Source organism: Canis aureus, chromosome 12 (assembly GCF_053574225.1).
Source record: "Canis aureus isolate CA01 chromosome 12, VMU_Caureus_v.1.0, whole genome shotgun sequence".
Taxonomy (NCBI): Eukaryota; Metazoa; Chordata; class Mammalia; order Carnivora; family Canidae; genus Canis; species Canis aureus.
In genome coordinates, this window is record NC_135622.1 from 63,893,308 (window position 1) to 63,915,037 (window position 21,730).

Consider the following 21,730-nt stretch of genomic DNA (forward strand, 5'->3'; position numbering starts at 1 on the left):
ACCGGGCGATCTCTGCTAAGTTGTCTCAGACGGAGGGCAGAGGGCACATTTTTATTTTTAATTTACTTACATTATCAGTGGAAACAAGGGCTTAATATTGTGTTTTCTTACCTCGTAAACTTTTACCATCCTGCCCAAGTCAGCCCTCCAGTCGGTCCTTCCCAAATTGTCTCCCTCCCTCCCTCCCTCCTCCCTTTCATCCCTCCTCCCCCATCTTCCCCTTTCATCCCTCCTTCCCCTTCCTCTCTTTATCATTCTTTTCCCTCTCCCTGCTCCATCACTCCCTCTCTCCCGCTTCTATCACTCCTTTCCCCTCCCCCTCCATCACTCCCTTCCCCTTCTCCCCTCCATCACTCCTTATCATCCTCCTCTCCCCCCTTCATTCCTCCTCCCCTCCTCCATTTCATCCTTCCTTTCCCCTCCCCTCTCCATCACTCCCTCCCTCCCCCTTTCCTTCCTGGAGGGCACTTCTCTCACATCAGAAACCTGGTTGTGTTTTTTTGCATCTTTGAACAAATACAAGATTGAAAGTGTTGAGCCATTAGGATGATGTTGGGAATTCAGGTGTTAGAAGGAATAGATACTTTGATGTGATTAGGTTCATACTCAAAACAAATTAATGTCATCATGACCTACCATGTGATTTCTCAGAAAAGATTTCGATTGTTCAGAGGGGAGCCAGGCAAGGCTCTGCGGGACCAGGGCCCTGCGGTGGACGGAGGAAGCACACACTTGGCCTGGGCCTGGGCTAGCTTGGCCGCTCTTCCGGTGTGCTCCCTTGTCCCAGCTCCCTCATCCCGGTGTGCTTCCTCGTCCTGCTGTGCTCCCTCATCCCGGCGTGCTCCCTCATCCCAGCTCCCTCATCCTGCTGTGCTCCCTCGTCCCAGCTCCCTCGTCCCTCTGTGCTCCCTCATCCCGGTGTGCTCCCTCATCCTATTGTGCTCCCTCGTCCCGCTGTGCTCCCTCATCCCGGCGTGCTCCCTCGTCCCGCTGTGCTCCCTTGTCCCGGCATGCTCCCTCGTCCCGGTGTGCTTCCTCATCCCGCTGGCTCCCTCATCCCGGCCTGCTCCCTTGTCCTGCTGGCTCCCTCGTCCTGCTGTGCTCCCTCGACTCGGTGTGCTCCCTCATCCTGACGTGCTCCCTCATCCCGTTGTGCTCCCTCGTCCCGGCCTGCTCCCTCATCCTGCTGGCTCCCTCGTCCTGCTGTGCTCCCTCGACTTGGCGTGCTCCCTCATCCTGACGTGCTCCCTCGTCCCGGTGTGCTCCCTCGTCCCGGCGTGCTCCCTCGTCCCGGCGTGCTCCCTCATCCCGGTGTGCTCCCTCGTCCCGGCGTGCTCCCTCGTCCCGGCGTGCTCCCTCGTCCCGGCGTGCTCCCTCGTCCCGGTGTGCTCCCTCGTCCCGGCGTGCTCCCTCGTCCCGGTGTGCTCCCTCGTCCCGGCGTGCTCCCTCGTCCCGGCGTGCTCCCTCGTCCCGGCGTGCTCCCTCGTCCCGGTGTGCTCCCTCGTCCCGGCGTGCTCCCTCGTCCCGGCGTGCTCCCTCGTCCCGGCGTGCTCCCTCGTCCTGGCGTGCTCCCTCATCCCGCTGGCTCCCTCATCCCGGCCTGCTCCCTCGCCCTGCTGGCTCCCTCATCCCGCTGCGCTCCCTCGCCCCGCTGTGCTCCCTTGCTGCGCCCCACCGACAGCTAAAACCTGGCCCGGATTTTCTACTGATGTGAGGAATGAGTGTCTTCACCTAGTTTTTAAAAATATCAAAAAGTTAAGAGGAAACCTAAGCTGTCAGCACATGTGAAGGGCCGGGGCCCCTGTTTCCGGAATGTTCTTCCCACGTCCTGGAGGCGCGGGGTCCTCAGGCCCGGAGAGTCCTTGCCCGGTCGGCCTCTGCCCCAGCCGGCTTCTCAAGGCCGCAACTTCAGGATCACTCGGGGTCTTCGCCGTCGCCCCTCGCCCCGCCGTCGCCCCCAGACCCCGGCCGGCGTGAGGCCCCTTCCCCCGCTCACCCAGAGCGAGGCCCAAGCCCCAGCCCAGGGAGCAAGGGGGGAGGCGGGGCGGGGCAGGGGCGGGGCAGGGGCGGGGCACGGCGGGCAGGGGCGGCGCTCCGGCATCCTGCACCCAGACGGCTCAGCACCTGCCTCAGTGGCGGTGGGAGGGCAGCGGGGACCGGCAGGGTCAGGGTCAGGGTCAGGGTGCGAGGTGCTCTCGCTGGGGACTCAGGCCGGGAGTCAGACTCGGATCAGCGCGGGTGGAGCGTCGGGCGGGCCGACACGAGGTCTCGGCAGGGCCCACGTGCCACGTCCGGTCCCCGCGCCTGCCTCCGACCCGCCGCGCGTAGTGGGGCCGCAGCACCGAGCCGCCGGGCCCTGCAGGGGCCGAGCCGCTCCCCAAGAGCCCCCGGGGCGGGCACATGAGCCCCCCCCCACCCCACCCCCGGTCCACCCAGGCCGCACACAGTCCAGTACAGGACACGGCGTCAGTGGAGCAAACCAGGTGCGCGGCTCAGCGGAGCCACCGCGTGCGCTCGGGGCTCCACGGCATAGGCTCGGGGCTCCACCGCGTGCGCTCGGGGCTCCACGGCATAGGCTCGGGGCTCCACCGCGTGCGCTCGGGGCTCCACCGCGTGCTCTCTCGGGGCTCCACCGCGTGCGCTCGGGGCTCCACCGCGTGCTCTCTCGGGGCTCCACCGCGTGCGCTCGGGGCTCCACCGCGTGCTCTCTCGGGGCTCCACCGCGTGCGCTCGGGGCTCCACCGCGTGCTCTCTCGGGGCTCCACGGCATAGGCTCGGGGCTCCACCGCGTGCGCTCGGGGCTCCACGGCATAGGCTCGGGGCTCCACCGCGTGCGCTCGGGGCTCTACCGCGTGCTCTCGGGGCTCCACCGCGTGCGCTGGGGGCTCCACCACATGCGCTCGGGGCTCTGACAGCAGTGCTCAGGGAAGGCGGTTCTCTCCGCGGTCCTCCGGAGCCTCCCTGAGCACAGTCTACAGACCACGACCGCGACCCCCTTCTGCGACCTGTGTCCCATGGACACGTGGCTCTATCCTCCGTGTTTGTGAGGCCACTCTCCTCTGACTTCCCCTTGGGCCTTACTGGCATCTCTATGGATAATTTTATGTGATTTTCATATTTTCCCACCTTTGCTCCACTCAAGAATTGAATTGGGAAATGAAGGGGGAAAAAGAGCCAGAAGGGGCGCCTACAGGGCTCAGCAGGTGAAGCGTCTGCCTTCGGCTCAGGTCATGATCCCGGGGTCCTGGGTTCGAGTCCTGCATTAGGCTCCCTGCTCAGCAGGGAGTCTGCTTCTCTCACTGCTCCTCCCCCCTGTTCATGGTCTGTCTGTCAAATAAATACAATACAATAAAATAAAATAAAATCTTAAAAAAAAAAAGAAAGAGCAAGTAAATGAAGAAAAGGAGGGATGGAGGGAAGACTACACATGCCTGGAGCAAAACCCAGGCCGATATTTTGCATTACCGTGGCCTCCAGGGCGCACGAGACCATGCAGGGGAGCGCGCATGCCCTCGGCAGGAACTGGCTGCCAGAGGGGGGGGCTCCCGTGGGGTCCGTGACCTGTAGCGAGGACACAAGGCACAGCACCCACCTTCTGGAGAGTCACGCGCGCTGACTTATGACAGGTTTTAAGAAATCGTCTGGTGGAAAGACCTGTTCGCCGCACTTTGCAGGTGTCTTCAGGTGCGTTTGACTTGGGGCGCTGCGGCCTGGCTGGCGCCTGCTGCTCCACAAGACCCAGAAAGGCAGGCGGCGACCCTGGGCCCCGCGCACCCCTGCACCGGCACCCGGGAGCTGAGAGATTCACCCTCTGCATGCACTCCAGCCTTTCCTGAAGAAACCACTATTAGACATTCCTGCCACGGCCCTGGAGCTTGCAGATAATTTATTCAGGCAGCAGGCACCGTGGGATCCGAGAGCCCCTGGAGGATGCAAGAGGTGTGATCCTGCATCCTCTTAAATTAGAGGTGAGCTCCCCACCCAGGTGGCCTCTCACTAATTGCTTCTAACAGAATTCTCTCTCTGGCTCCTAAAATGACGATTCAGCTGCAGTTGAAAGTTTGCAGTCCATGTCTGTGCTGCTTTCTTGAGGGGGAGAGTGAAAGGCAATGTGTGTTAAAATTAAAAATTGGAAGTCCCTCTGGCAGCCAGGAGACACGGCACCAGATGGACCCGTGTCTTTAAGCGACAACGCACTGCTGTCTGGTGGCCGCAGCGCCCCGCCATGTCCCCGGCTGTCCTTGTCTGGGATGCAGGCCTCCCGCCTGCACCTGCCTTGGCTGCCGTCTCAGCCCTCGCACGAGGTGGGCAGCCTGTCGGCCCCCTGTCAGCCCCTGAGCCACACGCCCCCTGGTCCTCCCACATGTAAAGAGCTCAGACTCCTTTGGTGTCCGGTTAAGGCCACCAGCTGAGAGGCCTCGGCCGGCCGGGTGGCTTCCACCGGAGAAGGCTTATCTCTGAGCAGAGAGGCAGCTGCAGGTTCTCCTGACTCGCTCACCCCGCACACTCCACAAGGACAAAGCCCGCCCCGGGGCACCGTGGGAAGGCTCCTGACGGGGCCTGCGGTCTCCCTGACGCCCACGGAGCTGCACGGCGTACCTGCCCGGGGACCCAGATCCCGCATCGCCAGAAACGCAGGTGTCCCTGTGAGCCGTTGAGCGCGACCCTGAGTCCTCCCAGCGTCTGGGGGAACAGGGGCCCTGGCGCAGACTTGAAAGCATCCAGGCTGAAATGGCTGTCTGATTGTGTTATTCATTATCACCAGAAGGAGAGTTTACTCTGGGAACGTGATTTGGTCATGGAATGCTCGTCTCCAAAACGCCTCTGTCTGAGAGATTTGCAAGGCACTGGATCTTTTCAAGCCTGCTAACAGCTGGAGTTCAGCTGCAGCCTCGGATGGTTTCTGAATGCTAATAACTGCAGTTCCCGGTTGTCACCGAGTCTCGTTGCTGAGAAGTGCCGTCTCGGAGCCGTCACCAGGCTGAGATGTTTCAGATGGGAAGGAACAAACCCTCCGGATCCTGTCCTTTCTTCTCCATGAAACAGATTGACTCAAGAGCCTTGTATTCAGTGCCAGTGGCTCGGAGGACGTTCAAGGTCGCCCTGGGCCCTGCCCCCCGAGAGTTGTGCCTGGAGCACCAAGGGAAACCATCGTGAAGTGTTTCTGTGGCTGACGGGGTCCATGTGGGTGTCAGCTCGTGGGTTAATGTGGGACGAATGCAGGGGGAGGGGTAAGGGAAAGCACAGAATCCATGCGGAATGGTGAGGATTGAGGCGCACCTCATGGACGCTGGTGCACCCTCTTCCCGAGCCCCAGCAACGGCACTGGGAGGGGGACAGAGCACCACCTGCAGCGCTTACAGGTGTGTCCCCATGGTCATCTGCGCCTCCGAGGGTGGGCTGAACAGCAGGGGCATCCCGGGCATGGCGGGCCACGTGACCCCAAGCCAGCACACGTTCACACGAGGGTGGTCACCTCATTCCCAGGCTGGCAAGTCCATCACATCTGTTTCCTTGATGCTTAAAGGGAGAAAATGCACTAATCTCTCAGCCAAATTGCATTATATTTTGTAAGAACCATTAGAAGAAATATAAACCATCCCCGCACGTGCGAACCCGGTCGTACAGCGCTCTGCGCTGCTGTGACATCCGCGAGGGCCGTGGGAGGCATCGACAAGCCCGGAGACCAGGGGCTCCCAGGTAGGACAGGCTGCCACCCATGTGATGCGCTTGCACATAAGATTTACGCCTTATTTTCCAAACAGAGAGGCCAGAAGTCATCCGGACAGTGCTTCAGTTTTTGAAACACTGTTTTATGAATTCCTTGCATGGGCATTCTCAGCCTTGTGTTAGGGCTCCTAAATTGCATTTGGTTTTAAGCCAAACTTATTTATCTAATTAAGTTCCTATTTATCAAAATCTTATATAGTATCTACATCTAATAGTATCTGTGTTGTAAATATGTAGAATTCATTATATACACACGTAAAGATGTATGGGCTCTTGTGTTATATTTATAACATAATAAATAATAACTATATATTTTCCTAAGTATTTTTTAAAGTCAGTCCAAAACCCCTATTCCAAGTCTGCCTTTCTGGCACTCACACTCTCTCTGTCTGTCTGTCTCTCTCCGCCTGCCATACACACACACACACACACACACACACACACACATTTTTAATTGGGAGACAAAGACCTCCTCCTTTCTTCTAACATCTTCTGCACTTTTCATTTTAAAAACGGTGCTTCTTCTATTTAAATCCGGCCCCACCGAAACCCCCTTTATCGCACCAGGACGCCACAGTGCAGCAAGTTCAGAAACAACAGGAAGGAAGCCACGAAGACAGGACTATTTTTACGACGTGTCTTTTATCCACGGAGCTATTTAGGTCCGTGCTTCGTGCACCGAGGGCTGCAGAGCTGGGAAGGGCAGCCCAGGAACCTCCGAGGACACGCACCGCTGACTCTGTGTCACGTCCTCAGAGCCGCTTCCATGGCCCACGTGGTCCTTTGGGTCTTTAGTTTTATTTTTAGATACTAATCTCCCCAAAGGCCATTTGTTCAGATCACACGCTGGCTATGAGTCCAATGAGCCCTCACCCCTGGGTGAGACGCGTGTATAGATGCATAGTTTTTAAGAAAGCAAATATTAAGGTAACTAGTCTTCATGACCACAGATATTTGGAAGAATAATTATATTTAATTTATATTTTAATCCTATACATCTTATTTTTTCCTGGAGAAGATTTACAGGAATGATTATACAATTAAAGGTGTAATTCATTACGATATTCAGCAGAGTCTGGGGGCAAGAGAAGGATCAGTGCATCAGTGCATTGGGAGTCCTATCCTGCACCTACTTAGCTGCAGCAGAGAGATACTGGCCAACCAGAAAAAGTCAACTAAAAACGAAAATTGTTAAAGCACGTTATACATTTCCTCACTCCTTTGGTCCTTGAGAAATGATTCCATTGAACGTGAGTATATGGACATAGGGCACTTCCGACTTCCAAGCGGGCTGTGCCCCACACGCCCACCAGAGGCGGGCGTTCCAAGGTCACCGAGAGCGTCCTTTGCAGACAGTTCATGGACGTCTTCAGATGCCCGGAGCACCAGGCCGAGCCCCGTCTCCCGCTGTCCCCCCGCTGTCTGCAAACGGCAAACGGATCAGAGATTCCATGGGAGGCTCCTCCTCTCGATCTCACGCTCCACGGCTGCTTCTCCAAACAATCATGTCCACAGATTGGATCACATGCGCACAACGAGTGGAGGGGAGACCACTTGCCTTATCTAGGGCAGCACAGTGTGCAGTGTGGGGTACCACCTGCACAGGACGGACCAGCTGGCGGGCACAAGGCTGTAGGACGGTCAGTCCGTGGGTGCTCCTGGCAGGTGCTCCAGCAGGTGCTCCCCACAGGTGTTCCCCGAGGCTGTGGTCCTCGAGCTGGGGAGCTGCGGAGCTGGAGAGGAGGATGTCACCCCTCACATAGGGAGCAGAGTCAGCCCTGGAGCTCATGGAGGGAGGAGGGGGCAAAACAGGCTGGTGCCTGCCTCGAGGGACCCCAGCCACACCCCAGCCACACACACACACACACACACACACACACACACACACACCTCCACAGTCAGCCAACCTCCTCTGGCTGTGCCCATCCCCACACACGTGCTGACCCTCAGGCCCTCCCAGCCAACCCCACAAGGGCAAGATGCCTGACCTCTGACCCTCACATGCAGCCACCCAGCATCGCAGGTGCTGGGGAGACATCTCCCAGCCTGCAGCATCCTGTCACCTGCGTGAGTGACACCCCAGGCCCCAGGAGAGCACCTGAGATTCTCAGGGAGAAATTTTGGCCTCCGGGAAATTCAGAGGCGGTGAAACAGAACAATAACCACGTGACATAGGTGTGGACTGAGCAAAGGACCCTGGCTGAGCAGGGGCCGCCCTGGTGGGCGCTTCTTAAGGGTGTCTGTCCCGAAGACCATCCCTCCCCATTTCCCCAGCAACTCGGGGTCTTCGACCTCAGAATCCACAACTTTTCTGAGAGCTTTCGGTTTGCTCCTTCACACACATCAGCCTGCAAAGCAGCGGAAATGGAGTCTCCAGCTCTCCAGCACTTGTAGGGCTTTGTGTTGAGGACCCTGTCCTGCACCGGGCGTCTAGGTGAGTGTGACCCCACACTCGTCCCCACAGAGCGAGCTCCCAAAGTGGGACATCCCTCCTCCTATTGGGCAGGTGGGTCTCATACGGCCTGAGGCTGGCATTTCCTGCGTGTTAGTGCAATGGCCGTTGTTCAAGCAAAAGTGTTTGATTAAAATATCCGTGGAGTGAGAGCTCTGCAGACTGTTGGTGGTACATCAGCATCATGGGGAAAGAGCAGTATGGAGAGATGGGCGGAGGAGGGCTGGCACGCTAAGGCGCGGTAAGCACCGCGCGGCTCGAGGAAGTCAGTGACTTGGGTCCTTAGAACAGGTGATTGCAAGGACCGACGCATGACAAGTGGGAGTCTAGGCAGAGGGTCCCATCATTCTGAAATAACGCTTAAATAGGCAAGAAAGAGAGACAGCAATCATAGTTTGTGTTGTGCAAATGAAGCATAAACAATATTAATTCAGAACTTCCAAAAAAAATAGGCAGAGATAATCCTTTTTTTTTTTTTTGAGAAAAAGAGAAGATGGTATTTTCCTGTATCGACAGAAAATTAGACTTTCTATTGGAGAAAAGAACCCAGAGTATCAAAATAACAGAGGAAAACACATTTACAGTTTTTATTATAGTTCTTAAATCCTCAAATTCAGCCCCTCAGTCTCTGTGTGCGGGGCTTTACAGTGTACCATGACCTTACGGGGGCAGACGCCTTCGGGGTGCGCCTCCCCCCCTGGACGGAGAGCCGCCCTGCTCCGTTTTGGCTCTGGCTTTACTCAGCTGGCATGGCCTGCGTGACTTGGGGCTGTTTGCAAAAATCAAACACGATGTAAAAACCCTCAAAGAATGAGGGTTTGTCATACCTTGATGGATTTTTTTTTCCACCTGAAGGATTTTTTTTAAAGATTTTAAATAGCTGACTCTTCTGATTTTTAAGGGTGTAAGCGGTGCCCCTCTTCTGCGGGCTGGTTTGTGGTATCTAGTGACCTGGGGGGAAAGACGTTCCCAAGGAACATGACCCAGAAACATGCCTTCTGACCTGTGCCCGGCGGGGGATGTGGAACACCCACGTCAATAAGGAAAACGGGTGTGCGCTCCTTATTGGTTTACGCAGTAGGGGGTGGGGGGCGCTAATCAACTTAGCAGACTGTGACCACGGTGGCTACAAAGAGGATATTAAACATAAAAATCCATTTACCTTTATTGGCATGAAAATACGTGCAGGCTGTGTTCCTGAACTTTGTAAAGTCGTGGACGGCGCCTGGGTGTGAGCCCGTCTAGGGGCGGCTGCGCGTCCTCATGTCTGGGCGCCCCAGCGGGTGTGGGCGCGGACGGCGGGCAGCGAGGGCGCCTGTAGACCGAGGACCGTCCTCGTCCCGTGGAGACCGAGATTTCCCTGGTTTCTGTACCCTGCCCTACACTTCCCCACAGAAAACATGCGTCACAGTACAAAGCAGACCGGTAGTGTTGACATGCAGTGTTTTGAGATTTTTTTTTTTTTTTGAAGAAACCAGAAGTTCTACAAATAGATACATTTTGGTTAAATTTTTAACCCAATTTTTGATTAAAATCTACTCCAATATGCAGTCGTCTCCTTCTCAGCATTCAAAATGGTGTCGGGACCCATTGGGCTCACTCATTGTCTTGGCTAGAGCCAAACAAAAGGAGCAAATGTCCACAAAAGACAGAACAAATGCAGAACAGTTAAGCAGCTTTTTTGCAATGGAATTAAATGGCCTTTTACCAACGCCTTATCAGTTGCTGACTCTTAATCTGGATTAAATTCTAAAATGTCTGAAGGCATGTATTTCGAGCATTTTACTTAATCCAAGTTAGAGGTGATTTTACATTTAACGAGGGTGTCCGTGAACGTACATCAACACCTCCTGGTTCTGAAAGACCCTTATAGGATTGTCTCTCATTAGGAATTTCCACCTGCAGACGCGCGTGTGATGTACATGCATCTGCCCTGGAAGAAAGGGACAGATACTCTACTTCTGCTGTGAGAGAGCCCTTCCTAATTTAGTTTCTATGATGCTTTACGTCGTTCGTCAAGATTCGTACTTCATGATACAAAAGTTTTGACTGATCCTGACTCCGGGCTATAAAATGTCATACTTAAAAACAGAACAAATAAAAGCAAAACCAAATCAACAAACTTGGGTTATTCGAGCACATTTTCTTTCCCCTTGAGAACATGAGTGACTTTCATCGGGAAAGCATTTCTTTCATCAAAATGCTGACACCGTTTGCCGTGACGATGGGATGAGCAGTGTTTGCTAATCGCTCTGTTCTACCCGGGCTGCAGCCGGAGCATTAAAACTGTGTATTTCTCTTCAGGGGGCACGTGGGCCGCCCCAGGTGCCCGGGTCTACGCAGACACACTGTGACTCCTCTGGGCTCTCCCTGGCTCGTTTGAGTAACAAAGGTGAAATTTTGGGGCGGCAGGTACCTCCCCAGAACACAGGTGGGGGCACTCTGGCGTCCACAAGGCACGTCGGGGAAGAGCAGAGATCCCGTAGCCTATCTGCCGCAGGAGCAGGACGTGTGACCCGGCCCCAGGCCTCCCGGGGCAGTGGGGGGCTCACCCCCGGGCCCCCACCCGCCGCGTGCAGCTGTGATGATCCCCTGAGCCTGAGCCCCGGGCTGAGCAGGAACCCGGCTGTCCCGCACTCGCAGCCCAGAGCCCGCTCCCCACAGCCAGGCCGAGAGCGGCCCACGGGGTGCACCGGGGTGCCCCGCTGCTGCCTGGCGGGAGGACTGCAGGGCTCGGAGGGGCGAGCGGGCCTTGTTGCTCGCCGAGAGCTCCGTCAGACGCGTGACCACCAGTGGTCTCTCTGGCTACTGAAGAGAGCCTGGGCGGTCAAAATTACAGAGATTGACTAAGATTGCAGCCTTCATGACCAAAAATGAATAGAGAAAGAGCATGTATTGATTTTCAAACCAACAAAGAAATGGGCTCTGCTGACAGCCGGGCTCCTCCGTGATTGACTTGCAGGGGCCTCTAGAGGGAGCGGGAGGGAGGGCAATCATCTCCCGTATCTACATCTCTCAGCAACTGTTACTTAGAGCTGCAAATGCATCTGCCTGTCAAGGAGATTCTCAGCCTGGGTTTGAAGAATTTAGCAGTTTCCTGGATATCAGACCCGATATTGCTGCTGAGAAGCGGAAGAATTTAGATTCTCCACTCTGGGGGAGCACGTTAGCTCCTCGGAGCGCCGGGGACCGCAGGCTCCGAGTGAGGCTGGGAGCGGGGGGCATCGGCAGCGAACGGCTCCAGGTCCAGGGGGACGGAGCATCCCAGGTGGGGGAGCGCCCGGCTCAGAGCCATGGGTCCACGAGGCTATGGTGCTGCCAGCGCATGAGGAGGCCCACTCCACCTCTCTGGCCACCTCCTCACATTCCTTCTGGGCCTTCCAGAGCTTGCTAATGACCGCAGGCCCTCATGGCCACATTACATAACGAAGGCTTTCTGCATAGAGAACACCCTAGTCTACATATCCTTCTGTCCATCCGTCCTTCACTGTGTACCACCCACCCACCCATCCGCCCATCCACCCATTCCTCCATCCGCTCACGTATTCCTGTGATCAATCAACACATGCATTTCAGGGCTTATGTCATGTTCTACTAAACAAGACAGTAGAGTTGCTTGCCGCCTCCCCCCGCAGGTTTACAAATTTGTTGATTGCACAGATAATTCAATAAGTAACTAGAATAAATGCACAAATGCCACATCAGAGGGGACCAGGGTGCTGTGGGGGCACGAGTGGAGGAAACCCAGCTTTGTCGGATGGTCAGATTTCAGAGGGACAGTCCGGGAGCAGAGGCCGTCAAGAATCGGATGTGTGGAGGCTCAAAGACAATAGCTGAGCTGATGGCGCCTTTGAGGAAGTGCGTCCGTCCTGGCCTGGCCAGGGCTGTGGTGGGAAACGGCGAGCCGTGAGGTGGGAGACACAGTCCTTCGAAATTCTCGTCAAGGAGGTTGGACTTTGAGCCAGAGATGACAGAAGACGTGGATGATTCTACACTAGGGACCGATGCGGTCACCCTTGGCTACTAATAACACCCCAGCTTCCAACTGGAACGTGGATTTGAGGCTGCGGATGGTGGTGGTGGGGTCTCTGGGAGACGTGCGGCAGTTTGGACAAGCGTGTGGGTGGCGGTGACTGAGCAGTAGCTGTGAGGACGCAGACCTGGGCCAGAGGTGTTTAAGGGACCGCCAACACTCAGATGTGGAAGCAGGAACAGAGATCCGATTCCCAGGATGGAGCGAGAGCACAGCGAGGCTCTGGCCTCGGGCACTCAGAGGCCAGACACGTTCTCGGGGAAACTTTCATTTTGGAGATGCCGAAGTCATGTTTCATCATCTCACGGGTAACAAGAGCTTTCAGCCATTTGCAAGCAGACTTCCATGAGGAGCACAGCCTTGAGGGGCCAACTAGCAGTTTCCAGAGAAAACTGAGATTCGTATTCTGCTACAAATAGAGGAGTGTCATGATGGAAGACATTAAAAATATATATATATTTTTAATATATATATAAGGGGGAGTCAGGGCAGGAAGCTGGAGGGATGGGTGCTGACCTCACAGCAAACAGCATTTGCAGAGGGGGCCTCCCTCATACCCAGACCTTCCCCTGGTGCCACCACCTGATCAGATGAGCATGAAGTCAGAACACAGAAAACTCGGGGCGGGGTGGGGGGGAAATTTTTTGCAGATTAACTGAAAAAATGAATCAGCTGTCTGTGAGCTTTGAGAAGTAAACATATTAGATATTGAGACATGAGTGCAAGAACTTTGCTTTTATTACATATTCCCAGGAAAAGGTTGTGAGCCACAGTGTGTCAGTGGGCGTTGAGTGTACATCGGGCCAGTTCTAGGAAATTGATTTCTTTGGGATTTAACCAAGAGAAAGGACTTAAAATCAACAACACAGTGGATAAGCACATTTGAAAATTATGAGTGGATCAACTTTGATTGTTTTGAATGAATTTTTCCCCCCCCCTTTTTTTTTTTTTTTTTTTGCTAAATTCTCTACTTTGTTGTGTGCCTCATTCTACATTTTTTTTCCATAATTTGTGAACATTGAGTGAAGCTGGGCCTGATTAACAGTAATTGTATGTAGGGAGACCATGTTACGAGTTTTAATGAGCCCACCTAGGACACCACTTTACATGACTTGCTGTGATCTTCTGAAACTTATAGAGATATCTTTGGAGATGAGCACAATCCGGGTACTGTTAGCGTGCTAGCTGTCAGTGCAAGCATTCAAACAGCCCTGTCTCCTAATGTGTTCATTCTGTCCCCAAAAGAGGCAATAGTCACAGAAGGAATTCAAGGAGAAAAGGGTGCGTCCCTTTGTGTTATGACATTTCCTACAAACGAGCAATTGTCGGCAAAATATGAAGAGGGGGCACCGAGGCTAGGAAGAGAGGCAGGACGTTCTAAGCTGACCCACCGAGAAGCCCGCAGAGTATCCCACGGGCCTGGTCAGCGTTTCTGACAGTGCAAGCAAAAGGATTTGCTTTCTTCCCTATGAGCTCTGCAGACTAGTTGTCTGATGTCACATAGACTGACTCCTCAGGGACCCTTGGGCCCTGCCAAAGAGTGACCACATCTCCTCCTTGAGTCATCGTCCAGAGTCAGAGGCCCCAGACACGCTGCAGGGGAGGTGGTCTCTAAAACAACAGTCCTCGGGCAGACCGGGTGGCTCAGCGGTTTAGCACCACCTTCAGCCTGGGGCGTGATCCTGGGGACCTGGGATGGAGCCCCGCGTCAGGCTCCCTGCATGGAGCCTCCTTCTCCCTCTGCCTGGGTCTCTCTCTTTCTCTCTCCCTCTCTCTCTCTCTCTCATGAATAAATAAATAAAATCTTTTTTAAAAATCTAAAAAAAAAATAATAAAACAACAGTCCTCATCCAGGACACGCAAAGCCAGGGTCGGGGCTGGACGTGACGGGGTGTTAGGAGCCGTGATTTCACAGTTGGTTCTGACATCCACTAATTTTGAAGGACAATTGTCGCCAGGGCCAGCTCGTCGCCCGCAGAGCCGGTCTGTTCTCCGCCCCACCCCACTCGGCAGCCGTGGGAGAGGCTGGGGTCACGTATCAGCCATGCTGCCTGCCTCTCATTGAGTTACTGGTGTGCTTTGTCACCTCTGTATCCACATGCCTGAAGGCGAATGGCGGGCGTCACATTTCCAAATCTAATCAGCAAGAAAATAAACTCTCGGTGTAGATCCTTCACCAATAAAATGTCATCTTTCATAAAAAAGCAATACTTACATACTTATTAACAACCTAAAGTGACATCTGCTCTGAAAATTATGAAGAAACTTGAGTGTGGTTTTTGTGAGCCAGTGGCTACAAGCCCAGTCTTGCCCCGCGCTGTCCAGGGCTGTTGACTTATGTGCATCTGTGTGCGAGCAAGTCTGCGGAGCGACACGCACCCTCCCAAGGATGAACTGACCTCTTCGTGGCACGTCTCCTGGCCACTGGGTCAGGAGCTGCTGGGTCTGGGTGGGCGACCGTTCCCACTCCTAGTGGTTGTGCTCCCTTTGGCTCATCAAAGTTGTCTGCAATTAGGAGAAGGAGGACCCACCTGGCTTTGCCCCAGAAATGGGTTGTTCTTGTTGGCGACGCCCTTTCTCCATGCATATAAGGCCATTGCAACATAGGCTGCACTCTTGTAGGCTTCAACTTCACAAACTGGAGGTGATACATTTTTCCCTTTAAATATTGACTTTTTAGCATGTTCACTGTTCGCATTTCTGACCAGAATTGATAAACATATTTATGAAAACTGCTTTAGAGATTTTGTTTTACTTGCCTTGATTTCTTTTTGAATTTCTGAAAATAAGATTATAATAAATCAAGCAAACAGGGGCGTTTAAAGACAACGCCAAAACTACTCTCCTCATTCTGTCCACAAGTTCAGATTTGCTTGGATCCACCACTAAACACGTCTATGTCAACACAACACAGGTTTTTCTTGTAAAAAAAAAAATGTGATTATACTTAGAAAGTTGTGCTCGGCAGCCTCCTTTTCTCATTCAATCACGTATCCTGGACATCATTCCTGATCAAAATATCATAGTCTAGCTCATTATTTTAAATTAGCAGCGCAGTATTCCATGATTTCCATTCCTGTGTCTGTAGATATTTTGGTTGGCTCCAGTGCGCTGTCACTCCAGATGACACCACCGTGGACACCTCTGCGCCTGGACGCCCAGGGCCCCGTGTCTTTGTCTATGTGGGAGGCACTCCCATGTGTTGGACTGCTGGCCCATGGGAATGTCACTCCGAATTTTAATTAGCAATGTCAGATCTCTGCAAACAATGCGATGATAATCTATTTTTTCATCAGGACCTGCGGATTTTATCAATCCCATCGATGAAGATGTTCTATTATTTTAATACGCACTTGTCTGACCGCTAATCAGCATGCTCAGTTATATACCCTGGGCTGTCTGTGCTTCTACTGCTCTGACTTGCTATCTCTGCTCTTGACCCTTTTCCTGCGAGGTTGTCATTTTCTTGTCAAATTTCAGAATCCCTTTGTATGTGGGGATACCGACTCTTTTTCCGTCCTATGTTGCCAATCTTTCCTCTCAGTCTGTCATTTGACTGCTCACTGCTTCCGTGGCGCCTTTTACCACATATAGAAATCTTACATTTTTATGTAGCCGCAGCTGTTAAATTTGTGACCTGTGTAGTTCCTATGATATTTAAGAAATTCTCACATCTTAAAATCATAGTCACACAAAGTCTTCTCCTTCAAAAACGTGTATTGTTACTCAGTATGCAGCTTACATTCGTGTGTGTGGTAGTGGCGGGCCGTCTTTGTTTCCCTGTGCGGACGGCCAACTTGGCAGGCTTCCCGGACCGTGTGGCCTTCACGCACTGGGGCGATGTCGTCTTTATAACATAGCATTTGCTGTGTCGATTTGGAGATATTTATAAGCTCCTTATTCCTTTTGGGTAATCTGGGTTTTCCCCCCATTTCTGTGCTGATACCATACTGATTTGATGACCTTAGCTTTACAGTGAGCTTTAAATTTTCCTATGGCGTGACGTTATCTGATTGACAATTCCCACATATTTAGTTTTCTGAACTTTAAAATAAATATATCAGGCGCTCCACCTCCCCAAACGAACCTGTGTGGAGGCTGAAAGGAAGCACATCAAACCATGGATGTATGTGTCTCCCATCACTGTTCTCTGGGAGCACGCCGCATCGCTCCCTAGACTCCAGACGTGCCTGTCTGTCTTGTAGTTTCTTATCAATGTGGTGGCTGCTAATTAAAGACAGGAGCTGTTGATTCTGGTGTATTTTCTTGACTCCAACTACTTTGTTGAGTTCTCTACTAATTTTTATATTCCTTAGAAGAATTTATCCTGTTTCCTTGGTATGAAGTCACTTCCCCTGTAAATAAGGCATCCTTTCTTTTCATAGTTATACACCTAATATTTGGCACTTAACTCCTTCCTTTAACCAGAACCTCCAAGATAATGTTGACTAGAAGTGGTGGTAAACGCACATCTCTTTTACTTGATCTTAATGTCATGCTATTCATATTTTACCATTTAATTTGACCTCTGCCTTCTAATTTTGGTAGGCATTTATGTCCGTTCTATGTTGAAAATTGGCATAGAATCTCATCTATTGCTTTGTTATCTATTACTTTAATTTCTTAGTATAATAAGTGATATTGATCATTTTATTTAAATGATTTTAGTGGACGTAAACAGTTGAGATAAGTTAGACCAATTTTTTTAAGCAGAATAATCCTCACTGCTACTAATTATACCCTTAACAAGTGCTTCTATGGATTGTGCCAATATTGATTCTTGCAACAACTTGTAAAGCTAGCTGCCGTTGGTAATAAGTATTCCCATTTTGAAGTTAAAGGTATAGAAGCAAAGAGATTTACCAACATGTTACACTTAGTGATCTGGGATCAAATCCCAGCTCTGGTCGTTTTTCTGATTTCCATTACTGCCTCCTAAACAGCCAGACAGGATAGTTGGTTATTTTTTTAATAGCTAGCACTTATGCTACTTTCAATTTAAAAACAATTTTATATAGATTATTTCATCCAATTATTGCAGGAAATCTGTTAGGTTGCTTTACTAATACAATTATTTTGGAGAGATTCAGACAGGATTAGTGGTGTGCTAAATTTCATGAAACTCGTAAGTGGAAAGTCGAATTTAAATCCTGTTCTCTGACTCAGAAGCCCAAAGGCTCCCTCTTATACTACTAACGATGAGTATGGGTAGTCATGTGGATGCAGGAAAATGTGATGATGGCTTTAACCTCCTGGATGGAGGACAGACGTGGGCCTGTCTCTGTGCCTGTTTTGCTCTATTCTTTGCACTGTGGAATTCACTCTGGAACGCTGCACAAAGACACAAGGGAACAAACTACCTGTATGTGAGCAGCACGACTCAGCCTCACAGAGACCCTGGTGAAAGGTAGAAACCAAGCACGGAAATGCGTGTCGTGTGTTTCCATTTCACGCAGCCCGAGAACGGAAGGACCAGTGGATGAATGGCTGTCGGTGGGAGTCAGCATTGTGGTCGCTCCTGGCAAGGGTAGGAAGGCATCTTCTGGAATGCTGGCAGTATTCTATTTGGCTAAATCTTCTCTAGGTTGAGATAGTGATGCAACGGGCGTATACATATGTAGAACTTCCCAGAGTTGTAAACGTGATGTTAAATCACTTTATGCACTTTACTACCTGGATGTTACGCAAAAGAGTTTTAAAAAATTCTTAGATTTGTATTTACTTGAAAAGCGTGGTCTTCAGCTAGTGTGAAAGAGACTTCCCTGTGGTGTGTGTGTGCATGTGTGCACACACGGGTGTGACCAAAGCCTAATGCTAATACAGAATTTAAAGCAGAATCAACTCATTCGGTTCATGTTAAACAGCAATTTCGCTCTTTAGAAATGCATAAGCCCGGAGAGTGAGGTAGGGTAGAGAAGTGCTAGAGGTTTTCATTACAAAGAAATGTTGCGGGTCTAAAATATATGGAAATATTTCTGATGGCATGCATGTTGGTTATGAATTCTGTGAAATTCTCAGAAAGAAAATTTCGGTGGTCACGAAGAAATACTTACGGAGGTGGTCTAAGCTCTAAGAAAACGCAGCACACAAACGTGAATTTCTAAAATTGAACTAAGACCCGTCACTGAGGACTTCACCCTAGTCTTCGCCTCTCAGATGATGACGTTTGGTAGAAGGGAAGGACATTTCTGGAAAGAAGCTCATCAGAGTGAGAAAGCCTGCAGCAAACTTCCCTCTCTGTAGTCATTGGCTCAGATTAGGTTACAGACCCATCTCTGAATCAATCCCTCTGATCAGATTAACTCCTGTGCTGACTTTCTGAGGCTCCTCCCTCCCGACCAGTTTCGTGCCAAGGGGACGATGTGGCCCTGACGAACGCCGGCAGTCAGGGCCCGCTCTTCCCTCTGGGACCCAGACCCCATGGCTGCTAAAGTGTAGGGTAGGTAATAGTTATTTGGGAAGATCCAATGTCTGCAAAGGGCAGCTCTTCCAGTCACCAAAACTCTCTTCACAGGGGCAACTGTAAGCTCCTTTCATTCAGAGTAAGTCTAGTAGAAACATTAAAATGAATTTTGTGTGATAACGGGCATCGTTGTGCATTGAGCTCCAACCTGCTGTCCCTGGGTCTCAAGATAACTTGCAGAAGTAGGTGCTGGTCCCCCAGGAAGCCAAAGAAGGGACTTGGCACTTGGGTGAGCACAGGGCGTATGGACATGGATGGACTCTGTGAGACCAGGAATAAGGACAGAGCATGGGCCCCTGAGCTTCCTCCCTGGATGAGTCACCGTCAGCAAGGGGAAATACGATGTTTCCCCATGGCCGAGAGTCTTAATAGCAATTAAACAATACTCCACTTATGAAAATATATTGTAGGTGTGCACAGCCCCGTACTGGTGATTCCTGACTGGTGCCATTGTTGCTGGAATGAATGCACCTCTTTGTATGTTTGGAAAGTCGATGGAACCACAGTCAGATTCTGTTGTGCAATTGCCTCGCAGCCCGGGAGGTTGGCGAGGTGGCTGTGTGCTGGTGATGGGCGGCCTTGGGCGAGTCAGCGCTCCGCCCGCCTCCTGATCCTCTCCCCACCTCAGCTGCAGCACCAGAATGTGCTAGAAGGGCATGCTGTGCCGGGGCACAGTTCTTTCCTTCGATGACTGAAATATTTTATAGCATTTCTAATTAGCTCCCTGTTAAGCCTTAGTGTTCACGTGATGTGTCCTCCTATTATGTAGGAGGAACATAGCGCTTCACGTCTCATTATTAGTAAACTCAAGGAGTATGTACGGAGTGTGTTTTGCATGCTGGGCACAACTCCTGACCCCGGGGTTAGCAGGTGAGTGAGCTGCACGCATCACCTGCTCCGGGGAGCTCACATTTACTAGGGGATGTAGATACCTTTACACCAAGTACTCACATATGTGTAGATATATGTCGATATATATTCATACTTATTTTTTTAGTAAAAGGAACTAGAAGATATCATTAGTTTATTTTCTCCAAGAGGAGAACTCGGGGAGGGCAAAGGCTTCGGTTTCTCATTCTCTACATCTAAGGACTCTCTAAAATTCCTAATCGTTTACATGGATTGCTTCTATTTAAAAAATCATCAGGGAGATTATAGGTAATTTAAAATTTCCGTATCGCAGTGTAAATTGTAAATGCTACATAATGCAGTTGTTTGTCGGCGGAAGGCGGTGGTGACGCGGCGCGGAACCAGCACCCGCTCAGAGCCTGAGGCTGTGGGAGAGCACCGCCCGCCTTGCCGGGCCAGCCCACGCCACGCGAGGGTATTGGCCACGATCCCTGGTGCGGGCAGGCGGCACCTGCTGCTAGGGGCACGGCGGGTGGTGGGGGCACAGGAGCCACGCCCCTCTGTCCTTTCTACGCCAGCCGTGGAATTTGTGGTGGTTGTTTCCATCTTAAGGACAGGACAGCGTCGTTGAAGGCTTTGCGGGGGGTAGGGGGTTCCCCACGGGCGCACAGAGAGGAGCACCGTGTCAGGCCAGCAGGAGCCAGGGCTGGGAAGGCCACGCCCGTGAGGGGCTGTCCCCCAGGTCGGTCCACAGCCAGGTGGCCCCAAGAGGGCTGGGGAAGGTGGCCGTGCTGCGCTGGGCATCCTTCAGCGCGTCCTGGGTGCTGCAGCTTGATTCGCTCGCCCAGAGACCCTCAGCTGACCGTAGGGAAAGTTGGCCCCTCGGAGTCTTCATTCTACAGAAACTTAGTCACAGGAGAGCCAGCCCACGTCTACACTGGCTGAGCGCGGGGCTGGAGGCCCTGATGGCCAGAGCCCACGAGGAGCATCTAGACAGCCTGACGGGCACATCAGTGGGACAGTAGGACCCACCGGGAGGCCTGACCCCACCTCAGGAGACTTCACCGTAGGCCCGAGGCATCACTGGTCTTCAGAAGTCCACCCGTCGAGGCCCGTACCTGCCCTTACACACGGGCTAACAGCCTCACCTTCCAGCCTGGGACGGTTTGCACAAGGGATCCGTGAGATTCGGTCCATCCTCAAAGTGATAAAATCCTGAAACATTATTCAGCTCTAAAGAACAACTGGTGTTTTCCTTGTGACACTCCCCTAACCCCGCTAACGGGCTTGTGTGTTCGCACATCCACCTTGTGGGAGCGCGGGGCGCCCCGTCAGGCTGGGCGTCCCAGGTGCAAAGGGAAGTCCGGGCGCCTGGAGCCCTCCCGGAGCTCCCGACAGAACCTGATGGCAGGTCTCTGTGTGGGTCCCCGACTGCTGCCCTAACATGACCGCAAGCCCAGGAGCGTGGACATCACAAGCATAGGACCGCACAGCCCCGGAGGCCAGGCCTCGGGCTCAGATCAGCCCGGCTGCGCCCCCCTCCCACCCGCAGACGGTCCTAGCACCTGGGCCTTCCGGCTCGGGGCCACCTCGCTCTACCTCCAACATCACATCTCCTTGTCTGACCCTCCTGTCTACCCTGTGACTGCCGTGGGCCTGCCCGGGACCTCGAGGTCCTTGGTGGGTGTCACACACACCCTTTGGCGTGCCCCCCACTTCCAGGGCCCGGAGACTGGGACTTAGTCTCTTTCCCAGGGGAGGAGGTTACTGGGCTTACCCAGCACCCAAACAAGGGACGCAACCCCAAGCAAGTAAAATCTGTGAGATGCTACGAGAAAATAAAGACAGGGTAACGGAGGGCAAGCCCGAACCTCCCTGGCCCCAGCTCTGCAGCGAAGGACATGGGGGTCCGCCCTGGGCTTTGCTGCAGTGTCTTGAGGGACATACAGGGTGAGCTTGGGAGACTCCTCGGTGTCCATCGCTCACCCTGCGTGGGGACCCTCGGGCCCTCACTCTCTGCTCCTCCCCGGGCTGCCGGCTGCTGTCACGCGGCCCTGAGCCCTCTGCCCTCGGCTCCGTCTCTCCCATCTCAGACGTGCTCCCCGCGCTTCTGCACGGAGGTCCAGGAGCCCACCGGGCATGACGGAGCCGCTCAGAATGGGGACAGGACGGCGATGTGTGCATAGACCCAGAATCCTCTCCC

General features: G+C 52.8%; 1 protein-coding gene across 29 annotated transcripts in view; it reads left to right on the plus strand.

The window, feature by feature from the left end:
• The window catches only part of MYT1L (myelin transcription factor 1 like), a 404,915-nt gene that overhangs the window by 148,564 nt on the left and 234,621 nt on the right, over nucleotides 1-21,730 (plus strand). The window lies entirely within an intron of this gene.